Source organism: Leucoraja erinacea, chromosome 1, assembly GCF_028641065.1.
Source record: "Leucoraja erinacea ecotype New England chromosome 1, Leri_hhj_1, whole genome shotgun sequence".
Classification (NCBI taxonomy): domain Eukaryota; kingdom Metazoa; phylum Chordata; class Chondrichthyes; order Rajiformes; family Rajidae; genus Leucoraja; species Leucoraja erinaceus.
This window is the reverse complement of record NC_073377.1, coordinates 45580535-45606879: the sequence shown is the minus strand read 5'-3', so window position 1 is coordinate 45606879 and position 26345 is coordinate 45580535. Positions and strand designations below refer to the sequence as shown.

The 26345-nt window shown below is 42.0% G+C and overlaps 1 long non-coding RNA gene across 1 annotated transcript; it reads left to right on the top strand.

Moving 5' to 3' along the window:
* Positions 1–1186: 1186 nt before the first annotated feature.
* LOC129696212 (uncharacterized) lies at positions 1187–9389 on the top strand. Its single transcript, XR_008723288.1, has 3 exons — positions 1187–1209; positions 1611–3371; positions 7987–9389. It is a non-coding gene; the product is annotated as an uncharacterized LOC129696212 (long non-coding RNA).
* Positions 9390–26345: the final 16956 nt, after the last annotated feature.

Genomic DNA, 26345 nt, shown 5'->3' with positions numbered 1-26345 from the left:
TGTCTTGCATGTTGAAGCGTTACACGCGCATTAGACAGAATAATAATACTCAATAAATTATCAATTATTCAGCACAAACTAGACCATGATAGTATGTAGAGCGACCATAGACAAGCAAAGTCCAAAGCGGCCTAGTGCTGAGGTATTGTGCAGTGTGGTTCAAGAAACTGATGGAAGAAGCTGTTCTTGAACCTAGAGATAACGGTTTTCAGGCTCCGGTATTTCCATTCCAATTGCAGCAGTGAGATGAGAGCATGGCTGGGCGCGTTGTGGGTCTTTGACCATCTCAGCAGACTTCTTGAGGCAGCGTTCCATGTAGATTCCTTCAATGTCGGGAAAGTCAGTACCAGCGGGTGGCAGTATTTATGAGGAGAAAGCAGGAGAATTGAGTTAGGAGGGGGAGACAAATCAGCCATGATTGAATGGCGGAGTAGACTTGATGGGCCGAATGGCCTAATTCTGCTCCTACCACTTATGAACCTATGAGATGGACTGGGCAATCTCCACCACTTTATGCAACCCCTTTCATTCTTCAGTGTTTGAATTGCCAAACAGGCAATGATACACCTTCAGTTTACTTGTTAGTTTTGGTTTTGGAGATACAGTGTAGAAACAGTCCCTTCTGCCCACCGAGTCCATTCCGGGCAGCAATCGTCACACACTAACACTAACACTATCCTACTTACACAATTTACAATTTTACTGAAGCCAATTAACATACAAATCTATATGTCACAAACCTATATGTCTTTGGAGTGTGTGTTGTAACCGGGACATCCGGAGGAAACCCACGTACAAATGCTGCACAGACAATACCCGTAGCCAGGATGTAAATGAAAGTAGTAATGTTTACTATGTTGTTGCATATCCTTTGCATGCAATGGCTGCTTGAAGTCTGCGATTTATGAACACCACCAGTTGCTCGGTGTCTTCTCTGGTTATGCTCTGCCAGGCCTGTATTGCAGCCAACTTTAGCTTATGCTAGTTTTGGGGATAGTCCCCTTCAGTTTTCTCTTCAGCATATAAAAAGCATGTTCAATTGGGTTCAGATCAGGTGATTAACTTGGTCACTCAAGAATTTACCATTTTTTTAGCTTTGAAAATCTCCTTTGTTGCTTTGGCAGTATGTTTGGGATCGTTGTCTTGCTGTAGAATTAACCGCTGACCAATGAATTTTGAGGCATGTGTTTGAACTTGAGCAGCTAGGATGTGTCTATACACCGGAATTCATTATGCTATTACCATCAGCAGTTGTATCATCAATGAAGACCCCAGGCCATAACACCCTCACCACCATATTTCACAGATGAGGTGGTATGCTTTGGATCTTGGGCAGTTCCTTCTCTCCTCCATACATTGCTCTAGCCGTCATTCTGATATAAGTTAATCTTCATCTCATCTGTCCACAAGACCTTTATCCAGAACTGTGGTTGCTCTTTTAAGTACTTCTTGGCTTACTGTACTCTGACCATCCTAAGTTTGCGGTTAACCAGTGGTTTGCATCTTGCAGTATAGCGTCTGTATTTCAGTTCACAAAGTCTTCTGCAGACAGTGGTCATTGACAAATCCACACCTGCCACCTGAAAGAGTGTTTATGATCTGTCGGACAGGTGTTTGGGGATTTTTCTTTATTATAGAGAGAATTCTTCTGACATCAGTTGTGGAAGTCTTCCTTGGCCTGCCAGTCCATTTGCGATTAGTAAGCTCACCAGTGCTCTCTTTCTTCTTGATGATGTTCCAAACAGTTGATTTTGGTAAGCCTAATGTTTGGCTCATGCCTCTAACAGTTTTATTCTTGTTTCTCAGTCTCATAATGGTTCATTTGACTTTAATTGGCACAACTTTGGTCCCCGTGTTGATAAACAGCAATAAAAGTTTCAAAAGGTGATGGAAAGTGGAGGAAAGACTAGGTGCTGAGAGCTCTCTTAGACCTGCATGAAGGAGGCAATTAAACACACCTGAGCAATTACAAACATCTGTGAAGCCATGTGTCCCAAACATTATGGTGCCCTGAAATGGGGGGGATATGTATAAACACTGCTGTAATTTCTACATGGTGAAACCAAAATGTATAAAAATGGCTTTATTTAAATCTGACAATGTACACTTTAACCACGTGTGATTTATTATATTACAAATCTCAAATTGTGGAGTACAGAGGCAAATAAATAAATGATGAGACTTTGTCCCAAACATTATGGGGAGCACTGTATGTGATGGGTGACGTTTTTGGGTCGGGACTATAGAAGGGCCCATCCTTTTTCTCCAAAGACGCTGCTCGACCAGCTGAATGAGTTATTCCAGCATCGATGATGGACACAAAATGCTGGAGTAACTCAGCGGGACAGGCAGATTATCTGGAGAGAAGGACTGGGTGATGTTTCAGGTCGAGACCCTTCTTCAGACTCAGGACTTCCAGCACTTTGTGCCTATTCTGAAGTTGAGCACTGGAATTGGTCACTGGCGCTGAGTTAGATTTAGCTCTTAGGGCTAAAGGAATCAAGGGATGTGGGGGGAAAGTAGGAACAGGGTACTGATTTTAAATGATCAGCCATGATCATATTGAATGGTAGTGCTGGCTTGAAGGGCCGAATGGCCTACTCCTGCACCTATTTTTCTATGTTCCTTCTATGTTTCTAAGCCAATACGCATCCCTCACAAGCAATACTGAAAACACATTATCTGCGTGCTGCAATTTATTGAATCTTCCATGGTATGAACTCCAGCCAGATTTCCTCCAATTTGCCATATTACATGTTAAATTGCCATGTTAAAAATATATATATAATATAAAGGGGGCATGGGCTTTTTCCGGGTGGTACGTAAAAGGCGCTATGTAATTGAACAAACATAGAGTGCTGGAGGAACTCAGCGACTCAAGCAGCATTGTGGGGGGGAAATTGACAGAAGACGATTCCGCCTTCAGCAGACTGACATTGAAGTATTTTTGTTCTGTTCCGTATTTTTCGCTCTTAATAGGCAGGAATCGAGTCCGCCTATTTCTCTGCGGCGATTTATTGATTCGAAGAGGTTAATAACAACGCTACGGTGTTTCCAAAGAAAATAGTTAGGACTGAAACATAGCGCTCGTTTCCTTGTTGAGGAGTGCCCTGAAAGACGCTGCTCTGGCTTTTAACAGCATGTCACTCAAACAGCGACAGTTGTGCGTTGCTAATAGCAATGTGTTGGATTTGGAAACCGGTGCACGCAGGCTAGAAAGGTCTTGGCCAGTATCTTTGGTCTAGGCTACTGGACTCAGTGGCGGCTTAATTGCAGGGAGTGAAATTGTACTTCCTCTTTTACAATCCGTTCCTTTTTACTGAACACGAAGTCTGATTTGCCCGTCGGGAGGAAGACTATTTATTGGACTGGTGAGAATAGCGGCAGGAACGATCTAAATTAATCTACCTGTTTTCAAACTGACATGCTTATACAGGAAGTCCGACTCAAAGATACTCGAGGATACTCCTCTCCTATAGAGGATACTCCTCTAGTAGCTTTGGTTCGACTGCAGCAGTTTGCCTGAAATATTATTGATCTATTGGACGTGAACTCGAACCAGAGTAGCTTGCTTGGTTTTACTTTAATCGGATTACGCCGGGAGTGAATCTGGAGCAGTCTGTCAACCATTCTGTTGTCTTGGATGTAAGAGTTTGCGTTGCCATACTCTGATCCGATTGTGAATTCTTTAATCTCACCGCGATTTGCCGCGCTCGCTTCTCGCCTCCAATAACACTAATGCATAGCTCTTATTGGCTGCATTAGACAGATGCCTCCTCTTAAATCGGATTGCTAGTAATACTTTCACTTGTATTAATTGCAAACAACTCATTTTGCTCTCCGGCCCAGCAGCATCCACAACCTGACTGTTTGTTTCCTAAAGCACGGAGACCACTTCCACTCACTCACAATTTATAGGACAACATTCACATCAACCGCAACATTTCAGGACGTAGCGATTCTTTTAAAATCGCTGTTCATTGTTGACAGCATAATTATTCCACAATCCTGTCCGTTTTATTTTCCTTAATTCCGTCTCCCCGCTCTGCAAATTACACAGTTTCGCTGGCAATAATCCCGCATTAAGTTTCATAGGTAAAGTTTATTGTCTAAATATGCGATATGTCAAAATTGTTCAAGTCAACCAACTTTAACCTAATGTTATGGAAATATAGATCATGTTTACACAAAGCAAATGTTAAACTGTATATACTATTTTCAAAATGCAAAATGCACGGAGTTGACCAAAAGGGCAGACGAGGGCTGGATAATCAGTTTGATTTTATTCGGCTAATGCTGAACGGATTGTCTTAGTTTTAGCAGATGAGATACTAGATGTTTCAAGCACGACTTTCTTTATTTAATCGCCTTTTCTGTTGTTATTTGTTCCAAATTCGGATTATATAAATATGAGGATGATGTGAATGATGACAGACTGCGCTCAGTGCGGCTCCCCGGCGCACGGCGGCCCCTCCATGGACCGTGGTTCTTTGTGTGGTGTCCGGTCTCATACCGCGCACTACTTGTCTGGACCTCCTCGCTTAATCACTTGAGTGGTGAACCAAACGAGAATATTCCGTCTATTTTAACACATTAGTAAATCCCTCTTTCCACATGCAACAATGAGCTAACAATAAACTCAAATTATAATATCGTATTTGTTTCATTTTTTTCGGTTTTATCTTCAATCGACAACATAGAAACATAGAAAAAAAAGGCAGTAGGCCATTTGGCCCTTCGAGCCAGCCCCACCATTCAATATGATCATGGCTAATCATCTAAAATCAGTACCCCATTCATGCTTTCCCCCCATATCCCTTAATTCCTTTAGCCCAAAGAGCTAAATCTAACTCTCTCTTGAAAACATCCAGTGAATTGGCCTCCACTGCCTTATGTGGCAGAGAATTCCACAGATTCACAGCTCTCTGGGTGAAAACGTTTTTTACCCATCTCAGTCCTAAATGGCCCACCCCTTCTTCAACTGTGACCCCCTGGTTCTAGACTCCCCTAACATCGGGAACATTTTTCCTGCATCAAGCCTGTCCAATCCTTCAAGAATTTTATAAGTTTCTATAATCCCCTCTCATTCTTCTAAATTCCAGTGAATATTTCAGAAGCAATGAGCTATTTAACATGCATTGCATGAAACATTTAAACAAATAATTGATACAGGGAACGGTAAACTCGGTAAACCAATTTATGTTTCTTTACATTTTTGTTCAGAACAGAAGTTATTAAGGTTTCATCTGTCATTTCCATGTGAATAGTTAACGCGGCGAAATCAATATCAAACGAATCCATAAATCACCCATTATGTCAGCACAGATCAAAATATCGTGTCTGTTATTACAATCAATAAACTATTTTCAAACAACAGAAAATATGACAAACACATTGTAACCGATTTGGGGTTTTACAGGTTCATTAATTGTAAAGTAAAACAAATTCCGTGCAATGACCGGTTAGAATTATAAATAACACCATCTCATATAAAATAACAGGCATTACAACCGTCTACTGTCAATCATTTGTATTATTAATATTATGGCGTTTTCTTTCTCATCGGATTTCCACATAAAGTACGCCCAGCAATTATAACTGAAATCATTACTCAAGAGATGTGTTTATTTCCAGTCGCACTGAAAAATCGAGTAAGAAATCTATCAGATCCCACCACTAATCTGCTGTATGTTACGTCCACATTACAGAAGTAGAGGTATTAGAGGTACGTTTTAATCTTCATCGATACAAAGACGAACCATCATGGATCCGGCGTATTTGTCGTAGAGAACTGGCAGATGTTAGCAAAGGAAAAGGTCAAAGCAGAATACAACCCGTTTTCGCAAATGTCTTTTCTAACAATCGTTAAAGAAGTAGTCTCTTGGATCGCTCATGCGAGCGTGAATTGTGTGCCTGTGTATGAACGCATTTGTGTTGATGTATGACTGTGTGAATATGTTCGTGTTACGTGTATGTTTGTGAGAGGGATATTTCTGCTACATATACCTGCTAACAATTTCTTCCCTCATTAAGTCTGCAATCAACATTAACTTCTGATGTCTTTTCATTACGAAATGTTTGTGCACGGTCTATCATACACATATCTCTTTCATTATGGTTATTTGAGTTGGTCTGTTTACAAAAATTGTCATTGGAGATAATGATCTCCGCGCTTTTGAATAACTCCACACAAAGCTCCGTGCATTTTTGATTAATCCTCCATTGTGCCGTAAACATGATGCCCATAAACATGTGTACCGGCTTCTCGTATATATTGGGCGATATTTAATGTATAGAACATTCTGAAAATGCTTGTCAGAAGGTAGAAGTGACTCCAACATTTTCATTGAAAGTGGGGAGGGCAGCCGAACACAGCACCCCGTGTGCACCCGCCTGTCATAACGCGATGTTTTAAAGACACCAGAACTGAAATCCAAGTACAGTGATAAATCTAATCCACGCTTTTATTATTAGCTAATCAAAAATCCGATGTCCATTAATAATTGAGAAGGAACTGACAATATCGGAACTGACGACTGCCGAGCAAATGGACAAAGCTTAGAATCCTACCCACACAAATAATACGAAATGCTGATGCATTATTTCATTCCAGACAGTTATAAATCAGAAATATTTTACATGGGAAATTATTTTGTCGCTGTCATCATCATAAAATTAATTGTTTTTGTCAAAAACAAACCAAACATTCTGCGTATGGCTGAGCTTTTGTGTTTTAATAGAGAACGCGCCGACTTGTAAACGACGGCAGCGATCGTACCTTCACAAAGAGGACTGGCGGCTTGACTTATTTAAGGGACGTGGTCTCATTTAGCATTTTAATGTTCTTACTTTAGTGAGAACAAGTTGCTGTTTGCTGTTGTTATTATTGACGAAGATGTGTTCTTTGATATCAAATACTTCCCACCACGAGCTCCAATAGTTTTTTTCTATACATAATTTAAAAAAAAAACAACATAACAAACAACAAAAACAACAACGCGGCGAAATCGAACAAAGAACCCATTTCTTGACAAGCATCGAAGCTGACTCTTTTTGAATTAAAAAAAAAGGGGAAATACAAAACAACGTGAATTATTCAATTGATAAATTCCGTATAATAGAAAATTGCCCGGCACTAAATAATAACCTTCTCTCTGGGTTGAAGTAAGCGTATTTTACAGATTCTAAATAAGTATAAATAAATAAATAATTCAGCGTGTTATTGATTTTTTTTATTTTTTACTTACGCGAAAGGCTAGTAAAATAGCGGTCAAATCAGGTATCCTTCCTCCCCACCCCCTTACTTTTACCACAGCATTAATAGCGGGCCACCCCTTCTCCAACTCGCTCCAGATTCGCCTTCACTCAGAGTTCCCTTAAAACTCAATAGCCGCAGGCTTGAAAAATTGCTTTGAGATTAGCCAATTATGTGTCATTAATCACAGATATGTCCAGGTATAAATCAGACAAAATGTTGGAACTCGTATATCCTTCCATTCCATTTTGCATAACAACTATCTTAAACTGCAGTTGTTACAATTCTGTTGTCGTGTACAAATCATGTAATCCTCAGCTTAAAAAAACAGATTAACTGTACACGATAACGTTGGAGAGAAGATAAAATTTTAGATAGAAAAATAGATAGATAGATAGATAGATAGATAGATAGATAGATAGATAGATAGATAGATAGATAGATAGATAGATAGATAGATAGATAGATAGATAGGAGAGCAATCGTTTTTTTGAAATTGGAAAAGCCAGAAACGTATCAATTCTTAAAATTAACTTCTAAATCACATATTATAGGTGTTAACTGTTTTCAAAATTACATTCTTATTTTCAAATTACAATGGCACATTAAATAAAGAATAGAAATTCGTCCTAGCTCCCCAGTGGTTTGTTAACTGCTGACAAAGCGATGGAGCTTCAATCCTCTCCTCGATTTTTACATTCACTGATTTTATTTCCTACTCATTCGTTTAGTTTTCGAATTCAGAGCGGCATCTGTCAATCTTTTTTTGTGATGATGAAGAGGACCAAGTTACAGTAACCACGGATTGGAGTCGCACACCACGATTGAAATTTCATCAAGTGAAATGCAACGAAACGTCCGTCGTCGTTGCCGAAACAATCACCCCGCTCAGTGACTTTTGCCATTACAGGGCACTGAAAAAGTTTCAGCCATCATTTGTAAACAAAACAGCAACAGAAAATATGAGGTGTCCCCGCTATTCTAGCAACCTCGCGTCAACAGCACAATTAAAAATAAAACAATAACATTGATTTCAGTTTTTTTTAATTCAATTACATGCATAAACGTTTCTCACAATGTATAGTGAAAATAAATAAACAGATTAGAAACATAATACTTTTATGAATGTCGAACTGTTGTTATTTGATAGATGTCTAATTGTATTTCACTATTATACCACGAAAACAACGTAATGAAATAATACAATTCTATATACTGTTTTTTTTTTCATTCCGATATTGACACAACTTGAAAAGTAAATATCGTGAAATTAAAGCAAAAATAACCTCACAATATATTTACATTTCTAATATTTACATCCCATTCAAAGCGGAATAAAAACACTATTTACATTATTTCCGTGTACCAAGTTCCTAACGTTACAAAAATGATCAAGGTATTTTGTTGCAAAGTTGTCGGTTACTAATTCAGATATGCAGCATACCTTCTCTGCAAAATAAACATTTCCTTCATAGTTCCAAACCGTCCTCAGGCCCAACATTTGGGTTGATGGAGGGAACAGCTCGAACTTCCCCTGATTAAGAAATCTTCGGCAATTTATTCTGTTCTTTACTGCCTAATACGACCCAGTGCAGGTGGCCGGCTGCACCAACACTGATTCTTTTCAAAAGCGCGGCCTCCCTTATAGTCAAGTACCATATAATTAATTTTAAGTTACTCTACGCACCGTATTATTAAGATCAAAATCAAAAAGCAGTGTCAAAATGGAGTGATTAGCATATAGTCTTTTCGTCTTTTGTTGTCGCACAGTTGCAAGGGACATTGCTTTAATCCCAAAATATAAACATTCAGGTTAATGTGCATGAGCTAGTAAGACTATATTTAACATTACAAAAAAATGTTTAATAGCTACAAAATATATCCGTCAATGCCGCTTCTAAAAAGAAAACAGTCGCGTCCTCTACTAACCAGACTGCAGAATCTTTAGTAAAAAGGCAGACGAATCTGAGTATTATAGCATCATTCACTCATCTTTGCAGCGACGCTTTAGTTGTTTTCTTACAACACTATATTCTAATGGTTTAATATTAAACATACTAAACCTTGCCTTGTATATCCCTTCAGACAGAGGGTTAGAGTTAGAACAGGCAATTCGTTCTAAAACATTGCTGGATTTAACTTTACCTCAACAGCACACAAGCATCCTCGGAAATGGTCTCTCCACCGGAACAAACTCGCCATCTAGTGATCCAAACAAAAGGTGCACACTTGTGTTCCACCAAAGGATATTTTCTGCGGTCTAATGACGCCCCCTAATGCTGCCCTGTTTAAAAACAGGAATCCCCCTTGGTTGCATATCGAAGGCGCTCCGAAAATACTAGTGACGCCAATACATTGCGAATCCCTATAACAACTTGATAACAACTCTAGCTTTATAGTGTGCAGGAAGGAACTGCAGGTGCTGGTTCACTCCGAACATAGACACAACATTCTGGAGTAACTCAGCGGATCAGGCAGCATCTCTAGAGAAAAGGAAGAGGTGCCGTTTTCGGGTTCCTATTCATCACCCATTCCTTCTCTCCAGAGATGCTACCTGGCCCGGCCCCCTGAGATACTCCAGCATTTCGTGTCTATCTTCTAGCTTTATAGTGTTGTGCATTTGATACATTCTGAAGGATTCATTCTGAACATAGCAAATATGCTACGTATTTTACACACGAGTTACACTGCTTTTCATTTATCAAGCATTTCTTTGTCTTCGATTTCTACATTATATTTTCGATATCACCTCAATTTTTTCTGCAGTTACTTAGAACAATTTATAAATGAGCATCGTTGACAGTTTAACTTGTGATCGGGGTCGTCGGTTAATTGGTTTAGTTCCTTCTGCAGGACAAGCTCGGTATTACGACTCTGTAAAAGCATTTTTACACGGTAGGAAATTATAGCTTTCGGATGCACCTAACAGTAAAATAAAATACCTGCTAAACCTTTAAAGTTCGCAACGGCATGGTTTGTCGTATAAACCAAATGTTTAATTATTAAAGTAAAAATGCTAAGTTAAAAGTTCAGGCAGACATACAGCACAGAAACTGATCCTTCAGTTCTTCACCAACTCGGTACGACGATCAAACATCTATTTGCACTCATTTTCGCACGTCTTATTCTCCCCAGTCCCCACATTCACATCCCCACCCCAATTCAACCACTCAAATACACCATAGGGACAATTAAAGTGGCCTCATGACCTACCAAGCACCAACATATCTATGAAAAATGGGAGGAAGCTCAAGGATACAGAATAAACCCCCACAATCACAGGGAGAACAAGCAAACTGTATACGGACACCACATGAAGTGAATATCTAATCCTGCTTGCTGGAGCTCCGGGGCAGTGGTCCTACTCGCTAGAACACCGTCATAGAGTCATAGAGTGATACAGTGTAGAAACAGGCCCTTTGGCCCAACTTGCCCACACTGGCCAACATGTCCCAACCACACTCGTCCCACCTGCCTGCATTTGGCCCATATCCTTCTTCTTCCTGCTTTTGAGGCAGCCAATGTCTGCAGCAGGGTGAAGCCATCCGGTTTGACATCCGTAGGTGCCGCCCTAAAAAGGGCGCATGCTCCAGGTTGGCGCCAAGCTGCAGCGCTGCTGCTGTATCTGTTTGTTGTCGTTTGCCTGACTGAGCTCAGTTGACAGGGCTCACCACGGGGAGGTTGACAACACGAGCCCCCCATATCCCTCCAAACCTGTCTTATCTATGTACTTGTCTAAGTGCTTCGTAAACATTGTGATAGTCCCAGCCTCAACTACCTCCTCTGGCAGCTTGTTCCATACACCCACCGCCCTTTGTGTGAAAATGTTACCCTTCTGATTCCTATTAAATCTTTCCCCCTTCACCTTGAACCTATGACCTCTGGTCCTCGACTCCTCTACTCTAGGCAAGAGACTCTGTGCATCTACCCAATCTATTCCTCTCATGATTTTATGCACCTCTATAAGATCACCCCTCATCCTCCTGCGCTTCAAGCAATGGAGTCCCAGCCTGCTCAACCTCTCCCTATACCTCAGATCCTTGAGTCCTGGCAACATCCTCGTAAATCTTCTCTGAACTTTTTCCAGCTTGAAAACATCTTTCCCATAAGATGGTGCCCAGAACTGATCACAATACTCTAAATGCAGCCTCACCAACATCTTATATAACTGCAACATGACCTCCCAACTTCTATACCCAATATTCTGACTGATGAAGGCCAATGAGCCAAAAGCATTTTTGACCATCCTATTTATCTGTAACCTGCAAGGAATTATGTACCTGCTCTCTTAGATCCCTCTGCTCTATAAAGGGCCTGTCTCACTTGGTGATATTTTCGGCGACTGCCGGCATCATTGACTGATATATAGGTCACCAAATAATTTGCGGCGTGATGCGGCGGTGACGCGGTGTGATGACATATGACGCACGGTGTTTTTTCAAGTGTCGCAACATTTATTTTGTCGCCGCTGGATATTTAAATGTTCAAAATCTTTTGGCGTCACTGATATGACTCCGGCAGTTGCTGAAAAAGTCACCAAGTGGGACAGGCCCTTAATGCTCCCCAAAGCCCTACCATTCTCTGTGTAGGTCCTACACATGTTAGACTTCCCCCTTTTAAATTTGAATACTTTCACTCTCATTACCAAAGAACCATAGCAACATAAAAAATTGGTTATAAAAGTACACTCAATGTCAACAAACCAAGGAACTAACTGCTAATTTCAGAAAGGGAGTGTCAGGAGAATATGTGTCTGTATTCATTGGTGCGTTAAGTGGCAGTGAAGGAAAGTTAGCAGTTCCAAATTCCTGGCACATTAACATCTCCACATGTGCTAAGTCCAGCACATAGATGTCATCTCTAAGAAGGTCCACTTCCTTAGACGTTTGAAGAGATTCTGCATGTCACCAAATACTCTAACAAACGATAACAGATGCACCGTGTAACGTATTCTGACAGGTTGCATCGTGGGCCTTTTTCTCTTACTTTTTACAGTCTTCTTCTTTTAACTGTCTTTGATTTTTGGTGTTTTGTCTGAATCCATGTGCTTATGATGTTGCTACACCTATTCCTGACTGTTGTGCTTATGACAATAAATACTTGAGACACTGGGAACCGCAGATGGTCAGTCAATATATACAAAGAAAAATCGTAAAGTGCGGGAGTAACTCAATGATCAGGCAGTATTTCTAGGGAACAGGAATAAGTGATGTTTTGGATCAGGACTCGATATGCCACCTATTAATGTTTTGCAGAGATGTTGCCTGACCTGCGAAGTTACTCCAGCACTTTGTAGATTTTGCTACAGTAAATTCTTTACTTAATCGGACAATGAAAACACTTACTGTAGGTGGTCAAAGACTAATAATATAGGAAGATCACACAAAACGCAGTCTGATTCTGATTTATATGGTGATTTCAGTTTAGTTTATTGGTACGTGTACCGAGGTACAGTGAAAAGCTTTTGTTGTGTGCTATCCCGTCAGTGGAAAGACAATACATGATTACAATCGAGCCATTTACAATGTATAGATACAGGCACGCCTTGAAGAAATGAGACTCCGACTAATAGATAAATATGACCAATTCTTAAAGAGTTGGTCTCCTTTCATCGACTTTTTGGAATCATGTGATGCAGCGGTGCCGTAAGGATTGCTGATTTCAGTTCATGACGCGGATAGAGTTACATCTCCGAATACAGATTTGAAAAATTCTCTTTTAAGGGGCCTTCTCTTCTATTTCTACTTTCCACTTTCTCTCTTCCTTTTTTTATTTTTTATATACACACTTCACGTTTTTCTACTCTCTACCATCTATTTTTCCACTTTTTCCCCTTTCTATTGTTTTCTTTTTCTTTTTCTGCTTACTTCCTTCTTATAACATAAAACTAGAGGTTGTACATAGAATGGATTACGGTATTACATAGTTGGCACCTAAAATTAGGTGCCACTGTACTGTTTTGTGCTGTATTAACTTCTTATAAAATAAACAAAAATAAAAATACAATGTATAGATACATGATAAACGTAAAAGGTAAAGCTGCAATGCAACCCAACAGTAAGCTAGGATGCTGACTTTGCACCAGTTCTGTTTTGTTTATTGTCACATGTACCAAAGTACAGTGAAAAGCTTTTGTTGTGTGCTAACTAGTCAGCAGAAAGACAATACATGATTACAATCGATCAATTTACAGTGTACGATACAGGATAAGGGAATAACGTTTAGTGCAAGGTAAATCCAGCAAAGTCCGATCAAGGATAGTCCAAGGGTCATCAAAGAGGTTGATAGTATTCCAGCACTGCTCTCTGGTTGAGGTACGATGATTCAGTTGCCTGATAACAGCTGGGAAGAAACTGTCTCTGAATCTGGTGGTGTGCATTTTCACACGTATAACATTTGCCTGATAGGAGAGGGGAGAAGAGGGTTGGCCAAGGTGCGACTCACCCTTGATTACACTGCTGGCCATGCTGAGGCAGTGTGAGGTATAAATTGAGTCAATACTGACCATTATGTTGTGAAATGAGCCTGACCAAGTGACTGGTGTTCCAGATGAAAAGCATTTTACGGATAGAGATCACAACTCCATAAATTCTAAAGATTGTTTTAAAAATGGATGTCTTGTATGAAGTTGGAGTAATAGAAATGACAACAATAGGAAGCAGGAGAGAGATGATTGTTGGAGCCTTGATGAGGATCTTTGCATCTTCTCTAGCCACAGGCAAGTTCACAGAGGACTGGAGAGTAGCTAACATTGTTATTTTATTTAAAAAATGGAGAGAATCCAGGGAATTATAGGCTGGTGAGCCTCATGTCATAGGTAGGGAAGCTATTGGGGAGCATTCTTCGGGATAGGAATTACTCCCGTTTGAAAGAAAAAAGGTTAAGTCGGGACAGTCAGCGAGACTTTGTAAATGGTAGGTGTTGTCTTGCTAACTTGATCAAGTTTTTTGAGGAGATAACAAAGGTGATCTATGAGGGTAGGGTGGTGGACGTTGTCTATGTGGATTTTAATAAGGCCCCCATGGTAGGCTGATCCAGAAGATTAAGATATAAGGGATTAACAGTAATTTAGTCAAATGGATTCAGAACTAGTTTAAGGTAGTGGTGGAAGATCAATGTTCAGGGTGGAGATCTGTGACTGGTGGAATTCTGCACGGATCTGTGCCATGACCTCTGTTGTTTGTGATATATATAAAAGATTTAAGGGCCTGTCCCACTTACATGTGTCCTTGGCACGCAAATTAAGCAACCTCGTTGTCATGTTGAGACGCACGGGCATCGTATGGCCGCACGGGGCTGGTCCCACTGAGAAACGCGGAGGGGTACGTAGTTGTGTGCGACATCGCGCGGGGCTCCGAAATTTTTGTAGCGAACAAAATCTTCGCGCGCCAACGGCCTGTCGCGTAACTGACGGCCAGAATGGTACAGGCCCTAGACAACTGACGGGACGCAACGTCTGACCTCCAACAGCAGCAGAAGCAGGCAAACGATCGCTGAACTCGGCCTGGGGCTCACGGCCGTTGCGGTCCGGATCTACCCCCACTCCTACTCCCAGAGAGGGGCCAAGAAAATTGAAGATAGACACAAAATGCTGGAGTAACTCAGTGGGACCGGCAGCATCTCTGGAGAGAAGCAATGGGTGATGTTGCAGGTCAAGACCCTTCTTTCAGACTGAAGAAGAGTCTCGACACGACATGTCCATCTTCAAATGACATCACGCGCTCCAGACGACTGTGCGGGAGCACGAAATCGCGTGCGACCTTCGCGTGACCGTCGTGCCTCAACGCGACCATGAGGTCACGTAATTAGCATGCCAAGGACACGTAAGTGGGACAGGGGCTTTAGACATAAACATAGATGTGTTGGTCAGTAAGTTTACAGATGATACCAAGATTGCTACAGTCACAAACTGTGATGAAGGCTGTCAAAGTATACAGTGGGATATAGATCGGTTAAGTTCAAGTTCAAGTTCAAGTTCCATTTATTGTCACATGTACCAATTGGTACAGTGAGATTTGAGTTACCATACAGCCATACGAATAAAAAGAACACAGTACATGATAGAATTAAATATGAACATCCCCCACAGCGGAATCAACGTTTCCCACTGTGAGGGAAGGCAATAAAGTTCAGTCATCTTCCTCTTTGTTCACCAGTGGTCGGGGCTTTTGAGCCCTCCGCAGTCACTGCAACGGACGGCCCGATGTACAGGGCCTCTCGCCAGGATGATCGAGGCTCCGGCGTCGGAATGCAAGAACACACTCAGCGGCTTGGAGTTTCCGAATCAGCCGCTTCCTACCGGAAACCACAGCTTCCGATGCCACAGGCCCCGCTGGGCAGAGCTCCAACACTGGTGATCCCCGGCAAGGGATCCCAGGGCTCCGCGATGTTAATGTCAGCGCTGCTCACGGCCTGAAGCTTCGCAAACCACAGCTCCATGGTGTTAAAGTCAGCAGGCTCAACCCCCCCGGAGCTTCAACACAGGCGATCCCCGGCAAGACATCGCCCCTTCTCCACGATGGAATTCAGTACCGCTGCTGAAGCTCTGGCTCGTCTCCGGCAGGAAAGGCCGTGCCAATCCAGTTGGTAGGCTGCGAGGGTGGTGGGTGAAGGTGCGACTCGGAGAAAAGATACATCTCCATCCAGGTAAGTGACTGGGAAATGGTTTCCCCCTATTCCACCCTCCCTACCAGCCCCCACATAAACATGACTAAGAAACCTTTAGAGCATACTTTTTGACACACTAAAAATAACAAAAAGGGTGAAAGGATGAAAGTTGCTGGCGAAGCTGCTATACCCGATGGTGCCACCCAATGGGGACCTCTATACAGAAATGGGTAGATAAATGGCAGATGGAGATTTCATGCTCAAGGTGCTGTGAATAATGTGATATTGAGTACATTTAAACTAAAATGATAAGATCTACCTAGCTCTTTGAAACAAAGGATTTACAGACTAGGCAGACAAGTGGAAATGAGTTTGAGGATTATCTTTAATCTCATCAAATGGTGGTGGGCCTTTTGCCCTTTCTTGCTCCTAATTTGCATGTTCATATGCTATCGCTTTAAGCAGTTTCAATAAAAACAGTAATTAATATTTGTAATAACAAAATATGGCAATTAGGAGATTAATGACGTTGAGGAATGTAAGGTTATTCACATTGGTAGAAAGCATAGAGTTTACTAATAATGAGGCTGAGGATTATCCTTTAAGTCATCAGATGGTGTGGGACTTTGCCTTTCTTGCTCCTAATCATGTTCATTGATCGCTAAGATACAGTAATTAATATTTGTAATTACTTAAGGTATGATGATAAAAAGCTAATGTTGCATTAACTCAAGTCATATGTAGTTTGAAATGTTTAGCATAGTTCATGATCACTGCCCTCATGGTCATATTATTGCCATCTAAGTGCTTTTTCTTTTATTTCAGATTTTTGACAACAGTTGAGTTTGAATTTCAAATACCATTTTTTTTCTTCTGTCATCATTTATCTTCTTTCAGTTATATCTTCACCAGACAGATCTACAATGGTTAACACGCCCTTATTGATTTCTTTCCAATGACACTATCCATGTCATTCAGAATGACTCCCTTGGGCCCACTGTCACAGGGACTAAATGTCTCTGGATAGAACAGAATAGTGTTCTGGTCTATCCACCACTCCAACTTCATTGCAACTTAAAACCCATCTGTTTCCGCACTTTTCCAGTTTTGATGAAAGATCACAAAACCTAAAAAATATTTATTTGCATACACAGCCTGCCTTGCTGTATGTTTCCAGCATTCTCCCTTTTTATTTGACATTTCAAACAGTTGAATCAGGAATTCAAATTGGCATGTAGCAAAGGTAATGATGTGGTTGTTATGGGAGATTTCAACATGCAGGTAGACTTGGAAATCAGGTTGGTACTGGACTCCAAGAAAGGGACTTTATAGAGTGCCTTTCTGATGGATTCTTAGAGCAGCTTGTATTGGAGCCTACCAGGGAGAAGGCAATTCTGGATTTAGTGAACCGGATTTGATAAAGGAACGAGGTTAATGAGTCATTTGGAGGCAGTGACCATAACATGGTCAGGTTTAATGTACAATTGTAGGGGGAGAAGGGTAGATCGAGGGTGTCAGTGTTACAGTTGAATGAAGGGGACTATGGGGCCATGAGGGAGGGACTCGCCAAAGTTGACTGGAAAGATACCCTAGCAGGGATGACAGTGGAACAACAATAGCAGGTATTTCTAGGAAAAATACAAAAGGTGCAGGATCAGTTCATTCCTAGGAAGAAGAAAGATTCCAAGGGGAGTAAGGGGTGACCGTGGCTGACAAGGGACGTCAGGGACAGTGTAAAAATAAAAGAGAAGTACATCATAGCAAAGATGAGCCGGAAGAACGAGGATTGGGTAATATTTAAAGAGCAGCAGAAGATAACTAAAAAGCCAATATGGGGAGAAAAGATGAGGTACGATGGTAAGCTAGCCAAGAAGATAAAGGAGGATAGTAAAAGCTTCTTTAGGTATGTGAAGAGGAAAAAATTAGTTAAGACGTAAGTTGGACCCTTGAAGACCGAAAATTTTGAATTTATTATGGGGAACAAGGAAATGGCAGATGAGTTGAACAGGTACTTTGATCCGTCTTGACTAAGGAGGACACAAACAATCTTCCTGATATAGTAGTGGCCAGAGGATCTGGGGTGATGGAGGAACTGAAGGAAATCCACATTATGCAGGAAATGGTGTTGGCTGAAGGCTGATAAATCCCCAGGGTTTGATGGTCGGCTTCCCAGGGTACTAAAGGAAGTGTCTCTAGAAATCGTGGATGCATTGGTGATAATTTTCCTATGTTCTATAAAATCAGGATCAGTTTCAATTGGAGGGTAGCCAAATGTTATCCCACTTTTTAAGAAAGGCGGGAGAGAGAAAACAGGGAATTATAGACCAGTTAGGCTGACATCAGTGGTGGGGAAGATGCTGGAGTCAATTATAAAAGATGAGATAGCCACACATTTGGATGGCAGTAACAGGATCAGTCCGAGTCAGCATGGATTTACGAGGGGGGAAATCATGCTTGACTAATCTTCTGGAATTTTTTGTAACTAGGAAAATGGATAAGGGAGAGCCAGTGGATGTGGTGTACCTGGACTTTCAGAAAGCATTTGATAAGGTCCCGCGTAGGAGATTAGTGGGCAAAATTAGGGCACATGGTAATGGGGGTAGAGTGCTGACATGGATAGAAAATTGGTTGGCAGACAGGAAACAAAGAGTAGGGATTAACGGTTCCCTTTAAGAATGGCAGGCAGTGACTAATGGGGTACCGCAAGGCTCGGTGCTGGGACCGCAGCTATTTACAATATACATCAATGATTTGTATGAAGGGATTCAAGTAACATTAGCAAATTTGCAGATGACACAAAGCTGGGTGGCAGTGTGAACTGTGAAGAGGATGCTTTGAGAATGCAGGGTGACCTGGACAGCTTGGGAAAGCGGGCAGATGCATGGCAGGTGAAGTTTAATGCGGATAAATGTGAGGTTATCCAATTTGATAGCAAAAACCGGAAGGCAGATTACTATCTAAATGGGAGTTGGGAAAAGGGGGAGTACAACAGGATTTGGGGGGGGTCCTTGTTCATCAGTCTATGAAAGTAAGCATGCAGGTAGAGCAGGCAGTGAAGAAAGCAAATGGCATGTCGGCCTTTATAACAAGAGGAGTCAAGCATAGGAGCAAAGAAGGTCTGGTCTGGTATAGGCTGGTCTGAAGAAGGGTTTTGGCCTATTTCCTTGGCTCCATAGATGCTGCGGCACCCTCTGAGTTTCTCCAGAACTTTTGTCTACCCATAGGAGGAAAGAGGTCCTTCTGCAGTTGTACAGAGCCCTAGTTAGTCGACACCTGGAGTATTGTGTGCAGTTTTGGTCCCCTAATTTGAGGAAGGACATTCTTGCTATTGAGAGAGTGCAGCGTAGGTTTAGAAGGTTAATTCCTGGGGTGGCGGGACTGTCATATGCTGAGAGAATGGAGCAGCTGGGCTTGTACACTCTGGAGTTTTGAAGGATGAGAGGAGATCTTATTGAAACATATAAGATTGTTAAGGGTTTGGACCCGCTAGAGGCAGGAAACATGTTCCCAATGTTGGGACAGTCCAGAACCAGAGGCCACAGTTTAAGAATAAGGGGTAAGCCATTTAGAATGGAGACGAGGAAACACTTTTTCTCACAGAGAGTTGTGAGTCTGTGGAATTCTCTGCCTCAGAGGGCGGTGGAGGCCGGTTCTCTGGATACTTTCAAGGGAGAGCTAGATAGGGGTCTTAAAGATAGTGGAATCAGGGGATATGGGGAGAAGGCAGAAACGGGGTACTGATTGGGGATGATCAGCCATGATCACATTGAATGGCGGTGCTGGCTCGAAGGGCTGAATGGCCTACTCCTGCACCCATTGTCTATTGTCTATTGTCTCTTGAGATGCACACCAATTTCTCCCTTTTCCCACCATCCCCTTCCTCTATATTCCTTCCTCTGGCTTTTTATGGATCCCGACCCCGAATGTCACATGTCTATGGTCTCCAGAGATGCTGCCTGACCTTGTTGTGATACTCTAGCACTTTGTGTTTTTTTTTCTGTCAAGAATGTCCTGTATGAGAGCTATGAATTCAACAGGAAACAACATGCTACTGGTCAGATATATGACCGTATCAGAGGACATGGACTAATATTGCTGAAAGGGTGTTAGTCTGACTTCACATAGGGAGAAGAGCCAAATAAAATCCAACCACTGTTAGTTTTGTGGATGTGAAGGTAATCATGTATCAGCTTTCTGCTGACTGGTTAGCATGCAACAAAAGCTTTTCACTGTACCTCAGTACACTTGCCAATAAACTAAACTGAATCTGACAGACTATTTTGACAGGCTAAAAAGGAAAAAACCAAGTTGGAGCAACTCATGTTCACTATCGAGTTTTACAGATAGAATGCGTGAGGTAATGAGGATTAGCAAAATTCCATGGAAGACCAGATTCCTCTCTGCTTTCCATGATCAGTGGTTCCCATTTTAAATTCCAATAACCTATTATTCCGCTTCGAATTATCTGTTCCCTGATTCTATTTAATTGTTATTCCATTATTATTGTGTGAGTTCATTGACTACTATTGTTAATATCTTCCCTGCCATGTGGTGTCTATGATATGAAATGTGCATTACTGTAATGATTGATTTATACTCATGTTGAATTAGATCCAACACAACATTCATCCACAATCATTCGATCAATATATGCAAACTCTGGTATAGTTAGCACCTCCACTTTTGTGATCAACATATGAATCTGTGCATTGCTTTTAAAATCTTAGTAAATTTTACTAAATGTTACTACTTCATCATCTATAGAAATAATGGGATGATGAATAGAATGTAATGTAAATTTTGTTTCAAAAGTATCTAGCAAGCCAACAAGTTATTAGGTTGTTTAACGCACATAGGTAGACACCATGAGCTATGTGAAGTTCCTGACCCTTGTGTCACCTACAAACTTTAAAATTATCTTCTTCATGTTCAGGTTATCAATACAAAGAAGAGGAATCCCAGTGGACACCCCTTCCCACACCTGTTGTTTAACTGCCTTTTATGTCTGGACTGTTTATGTCTTCACTGTTTACCTGTAATCATGAACATTATTCACTTTCTTACGAGATCTAAGCATATATCAATATTAAAAATAATAGTGGTCCCATTTTTGATCACTGAAAGATATCCATCTATGCTTCTATCGTCTGATAATACGAGTACACTATTACGTTCTACTTTCTGTCTCTTAACCAATGTAATGTCCACATTTCATGCTCCCAGTCCTTTGTGAAAGTTATTGCTATTGTGCAAGAAGGTCAGGAAATTGCAATATCCAAGCTAAATGCCTTTCATACTTGAGAGTCTGCATGTGCTTTATCTAAAAGAAAAAAAACGTAAAATACTGGGTTCTTAAAAAAAAGAATCCAGTTACAGATAAAATTGAATTTTTAACTCGATTTCTATGCTATGCATTGATGACAAACAAAAGAGAATATCCCTTTGACAAATAATATTTGCCAAGAATGGAAAGGTAGAGATTGAACTATTTCAAAGGCAGACCTTAGAGCAAAAAAAGACCACACGCGAAGGATAATGCAAATCAGATAGAATGGCCCTGATGTAAGGTACATGCTGGATGCTCCCATTATCTCGCACATAAGCCAACCCTATGATAGAGACAAGCAATTATTGTGAATTACATGTCCTTTTTATTATGTCTCCATAGTATCCATACCTGTAAATAGGCTGACCTAAAGCACAATGGCGTTGGGACTTTAAAGCGCTTTTACAGAGCTGAGAAGATAAAGAAGGATGTGTAAAGTGATCTGAAATATACTAAACAAGCATATGAAATAACAACCCAGCTAAGATTAGTATAAAGAATGGCAAGCAGGCTTTGTACAATCATAGCTTGTTTTGAACATAAATCTATTTCCCTGCGAAATGTACTTTAACCCTAATACATGCACTGTCACAAATGTTAACACATTTGGAATGAAGCAAGATGATGAAGGAAATAACTGGTCAGACAGAATATGAAGAGAGTGCAAAAGTATTAACATTGAGGCAGAACAGTGGCGCAGCTGGTAAAGCAGCAGTCTTGCTGAGTCAGAGACAGCGGTTCGATCCTGACAGGTGCTGTCCATGTGAAGTTTGCACGTTCTCCCTGTGAACACGTGGGTTTCCGATTTCCTCCCACATCCCAAAGATGGCATGTTAGTAAGTTATGTAAAGCACTTTGGTGTCAATGCGAGTTGACTTAAAACGTGCTATATAAATAAAAATGAAATGAAATGAAATGAAATGAAAATCGTCCTCTGTATATTGTCCCTAGTGTGTAGGAAGTGGATGTGAAAATGAAATCACATTGAACTAATGTAAATGATTGAACGATGACCGGCGTGGACTTGATGGTCCGAATGGCCTATTTCTATATTGTATCTTTCAATCATTTTCATGTGAATGATCTTTCTTTTAGAATCTTTATTTCAGGTTTCAAGTGCCTGCTGTCTGTGGGTTTTCTATTACAGGGCACTAGTAAATCTTTGGATCTATTTATTTGATACAACTGTTAAAAGAAAGGAATGCTACAATCGCCTTTAGTGCTGACTCATTAATAGGCACAGATTCAACATGCAACTTCCATGACTGATAAGATAAAACAAAGTGACAGTGATAACTAAATCCTGATCTCAATCCGTCCCCTCTTCACATGTGATAAATCACGTGGTAGTTCAGCAAGAAACCATCCAACAACTGCCTTCTGCCTGTGTTGTATCCACCTAATCAAACAAAATATTTAAGCTCTGTGATCTATTGCACCAGATGGTGCCGGGAAATTCAATGCTAGCCTCATGTTGCAATATGAGATGTTCAGTGCTAAGTGGTAACATGAGCAGCCATGCTTATTGCATAACATTCAATAAAACTGTGAGTTTTACTTTATCGGACCAATTTTATAAACAGTTTTGGATATAGTCATGTTTACTCGGCAGATGCAAGGCATGAAAAGAAATGAATGCTTCATTGCTTGCACCAAACACACATTATAGTGGCTGCAATGGTTTTCCTTCCTCTGAAGTGCAGTGGAGTCAAATTTTGGAAATGGGGAACAAAACACAGCTGCCAGTGTAATTCACTTTTAACATGGCCAAATAAGGACAATATCCCCCCCCCCCCAGTATACCCCCCCCCCCCCCCCCCCCCCCCCCCCCCCCCCCCCCCCCCCCCCCCCCCCCCCCCCCCCCCACAGTAGACGATCACTTAAAAAAAAAAGTTTAATATACTGTAATATTTAATCAACTTATGAAAGTTGTACCCTTTATCCTTTATCTGTACACTGTGGATGGCTTGATTGTAATCATGTACAGATTTTTCTTTGACTGGATAGCACGCAGACAAAGCTTTTCACTGTACCTCGGTATACATGACAATGTGTCTAAACTAAACTAATCCATATCCACCTGTCTGTACATAACTAAAGCTCTGATCTTGTGCTCTTCTGGTTTGTGCAGTTTTTCTATTTGCGCAAAAACGGTACGCGACAGCGCTATGATTTTTTGCCAGCTCACTCACCATTCTCCTATGCTGCGAGTGCAATAAGTTTCGTTCAGATCGGTGATATATTGTAAAAGTTAGCAAGGTTTAAAAATTGTAAACACCGCGCGTGCGCAGATCGATCTCCTCTCCTGCCAGTCAGTGCCGCGCGGATTAGACTCTTCTCCTGTCACTCCCCGGGACGTTCCACCCCTTCCTGCACCATCACTTTTTTACTGAAGGAGCCTCAATTTTAGGAGGGACCAGAAGCGGCATGTCGCGGCGATGTAGCCATACGGAAAGCAATGAATTAGATCCCGGTGAAGGAGAGTGTCCAGTGCCCACTGTGAGTCCCAAACACACCACCTTCGCAACGCCCTGCAGCTCCAGCCCCTCCCCCTTGCTGGCCCCCTTCCAAGCTCTACCCCCCCCCCCTACACCCCCCCACCCCACCGCCCACACATCGGCGTGGCTGTAGCTGCTGGTGCTTCCGGGCCGAGCCGAGGCCTGGCTCTGAGGGTGCCGATGGCTGATGCTCCTCCGGGGCATGAAAAAAGGGAGAGGAGCAGCAACCACAAGATCCTGGTGAGGGAGAGTGGGGGAGGAGAGGGGATAGAGGGAGAGGAGGGGAGTAGGAAGGGGAGAGGAGTTATGGAGGGAGGAAAGGAGGGAGTGACTGAGGGTAGGGAAAAGGAGAGGTGAGGGAGGGATTGGGGAGGGTAGGAGGAGAGGGAAAAGAAGAGGGAGAACGTGAGGAGGGATAGTGGGGGAATAGGGGGAGGCGAGGAGTGGGGGAGATGGGGATAGAGGAATAGGAGGGGGGCCGGGATGGGAGAGGAGTGAGGGAGGGAGGGATTAGGGAGGGGAGGGGGAGAGGGGAAAGATGAGGCAGTGTGGAGGGGAAGAGAGTGCTAGGGATGAGGGAAAATGAGCTGCGCCTATGCAGTTGGGAACTATGGGTGTGTGGTGGAATATTGCATTGGGGAACCAAGCCTCCTGTGTGACAGGGACCCAACGGGTCTCACTTAGTCTAGTATAACCAAAAATCCATTGCATTGGAAAATCTTCGATCTTTTCTTGCTTTGAACAAGGGAAGATAAACCATGGAGGGTTAATTTTCATTTCTGTATTCTGAAGCTTAATAAGGTGAGTTGCAGCCTCAGAATTGGTTTGATAGCAAACCATCACTGGGTGCCTAGAACCTACTCCAGTCGAGCAGCTCCCTATACTTGCAGGCATTCCACCTGCAGGGATCCGAAGGCAAGCAGCAACTCTGGCACTATCTCGTCGTGCCATGGACCCAGATCACCTCCTCCATCAGGCTATCAGCAGAGAGCAGAGACCACCCTGACTGAAGTCCCGTCACCCCTTTGCTCCACATGGAAAACAACTCCTAGCATCCATCCAGCCACCTGAGACCAAAGCACACTGGATAGCTACCAAGTAGACACAGGAGTGGAAGGCAACCTCATCTCCATTACACAGCTACATCTCTTCACTAGAAAAGCTGTCCAGGGTCTGACCTCCCCAGAGGAGCATGGGTGAAGCTCAACAGACTTCGTACTGGAGTTGGGCGTTACAATACCAGCATGTGGAGATGGGGTCTCCGCCAGAGCCCAGCCTGTGAATGCGGAGCAGAACAACAGACAGCCAACCATGTCATCTCTGGGTGCCCGCTCTACCACCCACCAAATGGAGCTCAGGGCCAGACAAACATTGACACAGAGACAACGACCTGGCTGCTTGAGACCTAACTATTCCTTTGATTTATGTTTCATTCACAAGACAAAGCCTCACAGAACAATTGCTGCAGAAGCCAATGTGCTATTGACATGAGCACTTAGCTTGGGTCATAAAGCAACTGTCATTGGTATAAAACATGGGCAATCCAACTAACATCCAAAAATAAAGATGCTGGGACACAAATGTGAATGAGTAATGCTGCTTTATCCAGAAAATGATGAAGAGGGCTATGAGATCCACAATGTGTTCATGCCAAAGATTGTGGAATCAGTCCCTAAATGCACTTCAGTAGCTTGTTTTTGCAACTACGTTAGTGGTTAAGGATGAATGTGGATTTGTCGGGAAATAGGACGTTACAATTGAATTAAGCTCCATTTCTGGGCTTTGATTTGTAATCAAGGGCTGACAGATGAGTGCATTGCTGACAAATATCTACTTTAAAGAGTCATAGAACTGGTTCATGCCGACATACTAATCCCATTTACCAGCAGTTGCTCTGTTGTCTTCTATGCCTAGGTGATTCATGTGCTTGACTAGGTATGTTTGAAATATTGTGGGAACACTTGCTTCCACCACTGCAGGTAGTGCGTTCCAGTTTCCAACCACCCACGGAGTGAATAGGTTCTTCATCATATCTCCTGTAAACCTCTTAACCCCTTACCCTATGCCCCTAGTTTTAAAAATCTCTGCTCCAGGGGAAAGATTCTATCATCTATCCGATCAATGGTCCACACAACTTTATAAACCTCCATCAGGTTCCCTCCTTAGCCTCTTGTGCTCCTAGAAAAAACAAGTCCAACCCATGCAATCTTCCCTCATAACCACAACAGTCAATTCCTGGAAAAATCTTGGTGAATCGCTACTATATCCTTCCCTGTGTAATCATGTCTTTCCTACACACTCGGCCTAACTGTGGCCTAACCAATGTTTTGTAAAGTTGTACTGTACCACCCTGCTTTTACACTCTAAACCATGGCTAATGAAGCCTAATATTACGTATGCCTTCTTCACCACTTTATCCACCTGTGCTGCCACCTTAGGAATCTTTGGACGTACTCCCAAAGACCCACCCATCATATATCCTCGTGTTTAAGAAGGAACTGCAGATGCTGGAGAAGAGGAGAACTTCTTCAAGGTAGGCATCATATATCCTCCCCTTGTTAGTTCTTCCAAAAAATGCATCACCTCACATTCATCAGGGTTAGGTTATATAGGTCTTTGCATTGAACCAGCTGGTCACTATCACTCTGTCCTTCATAGG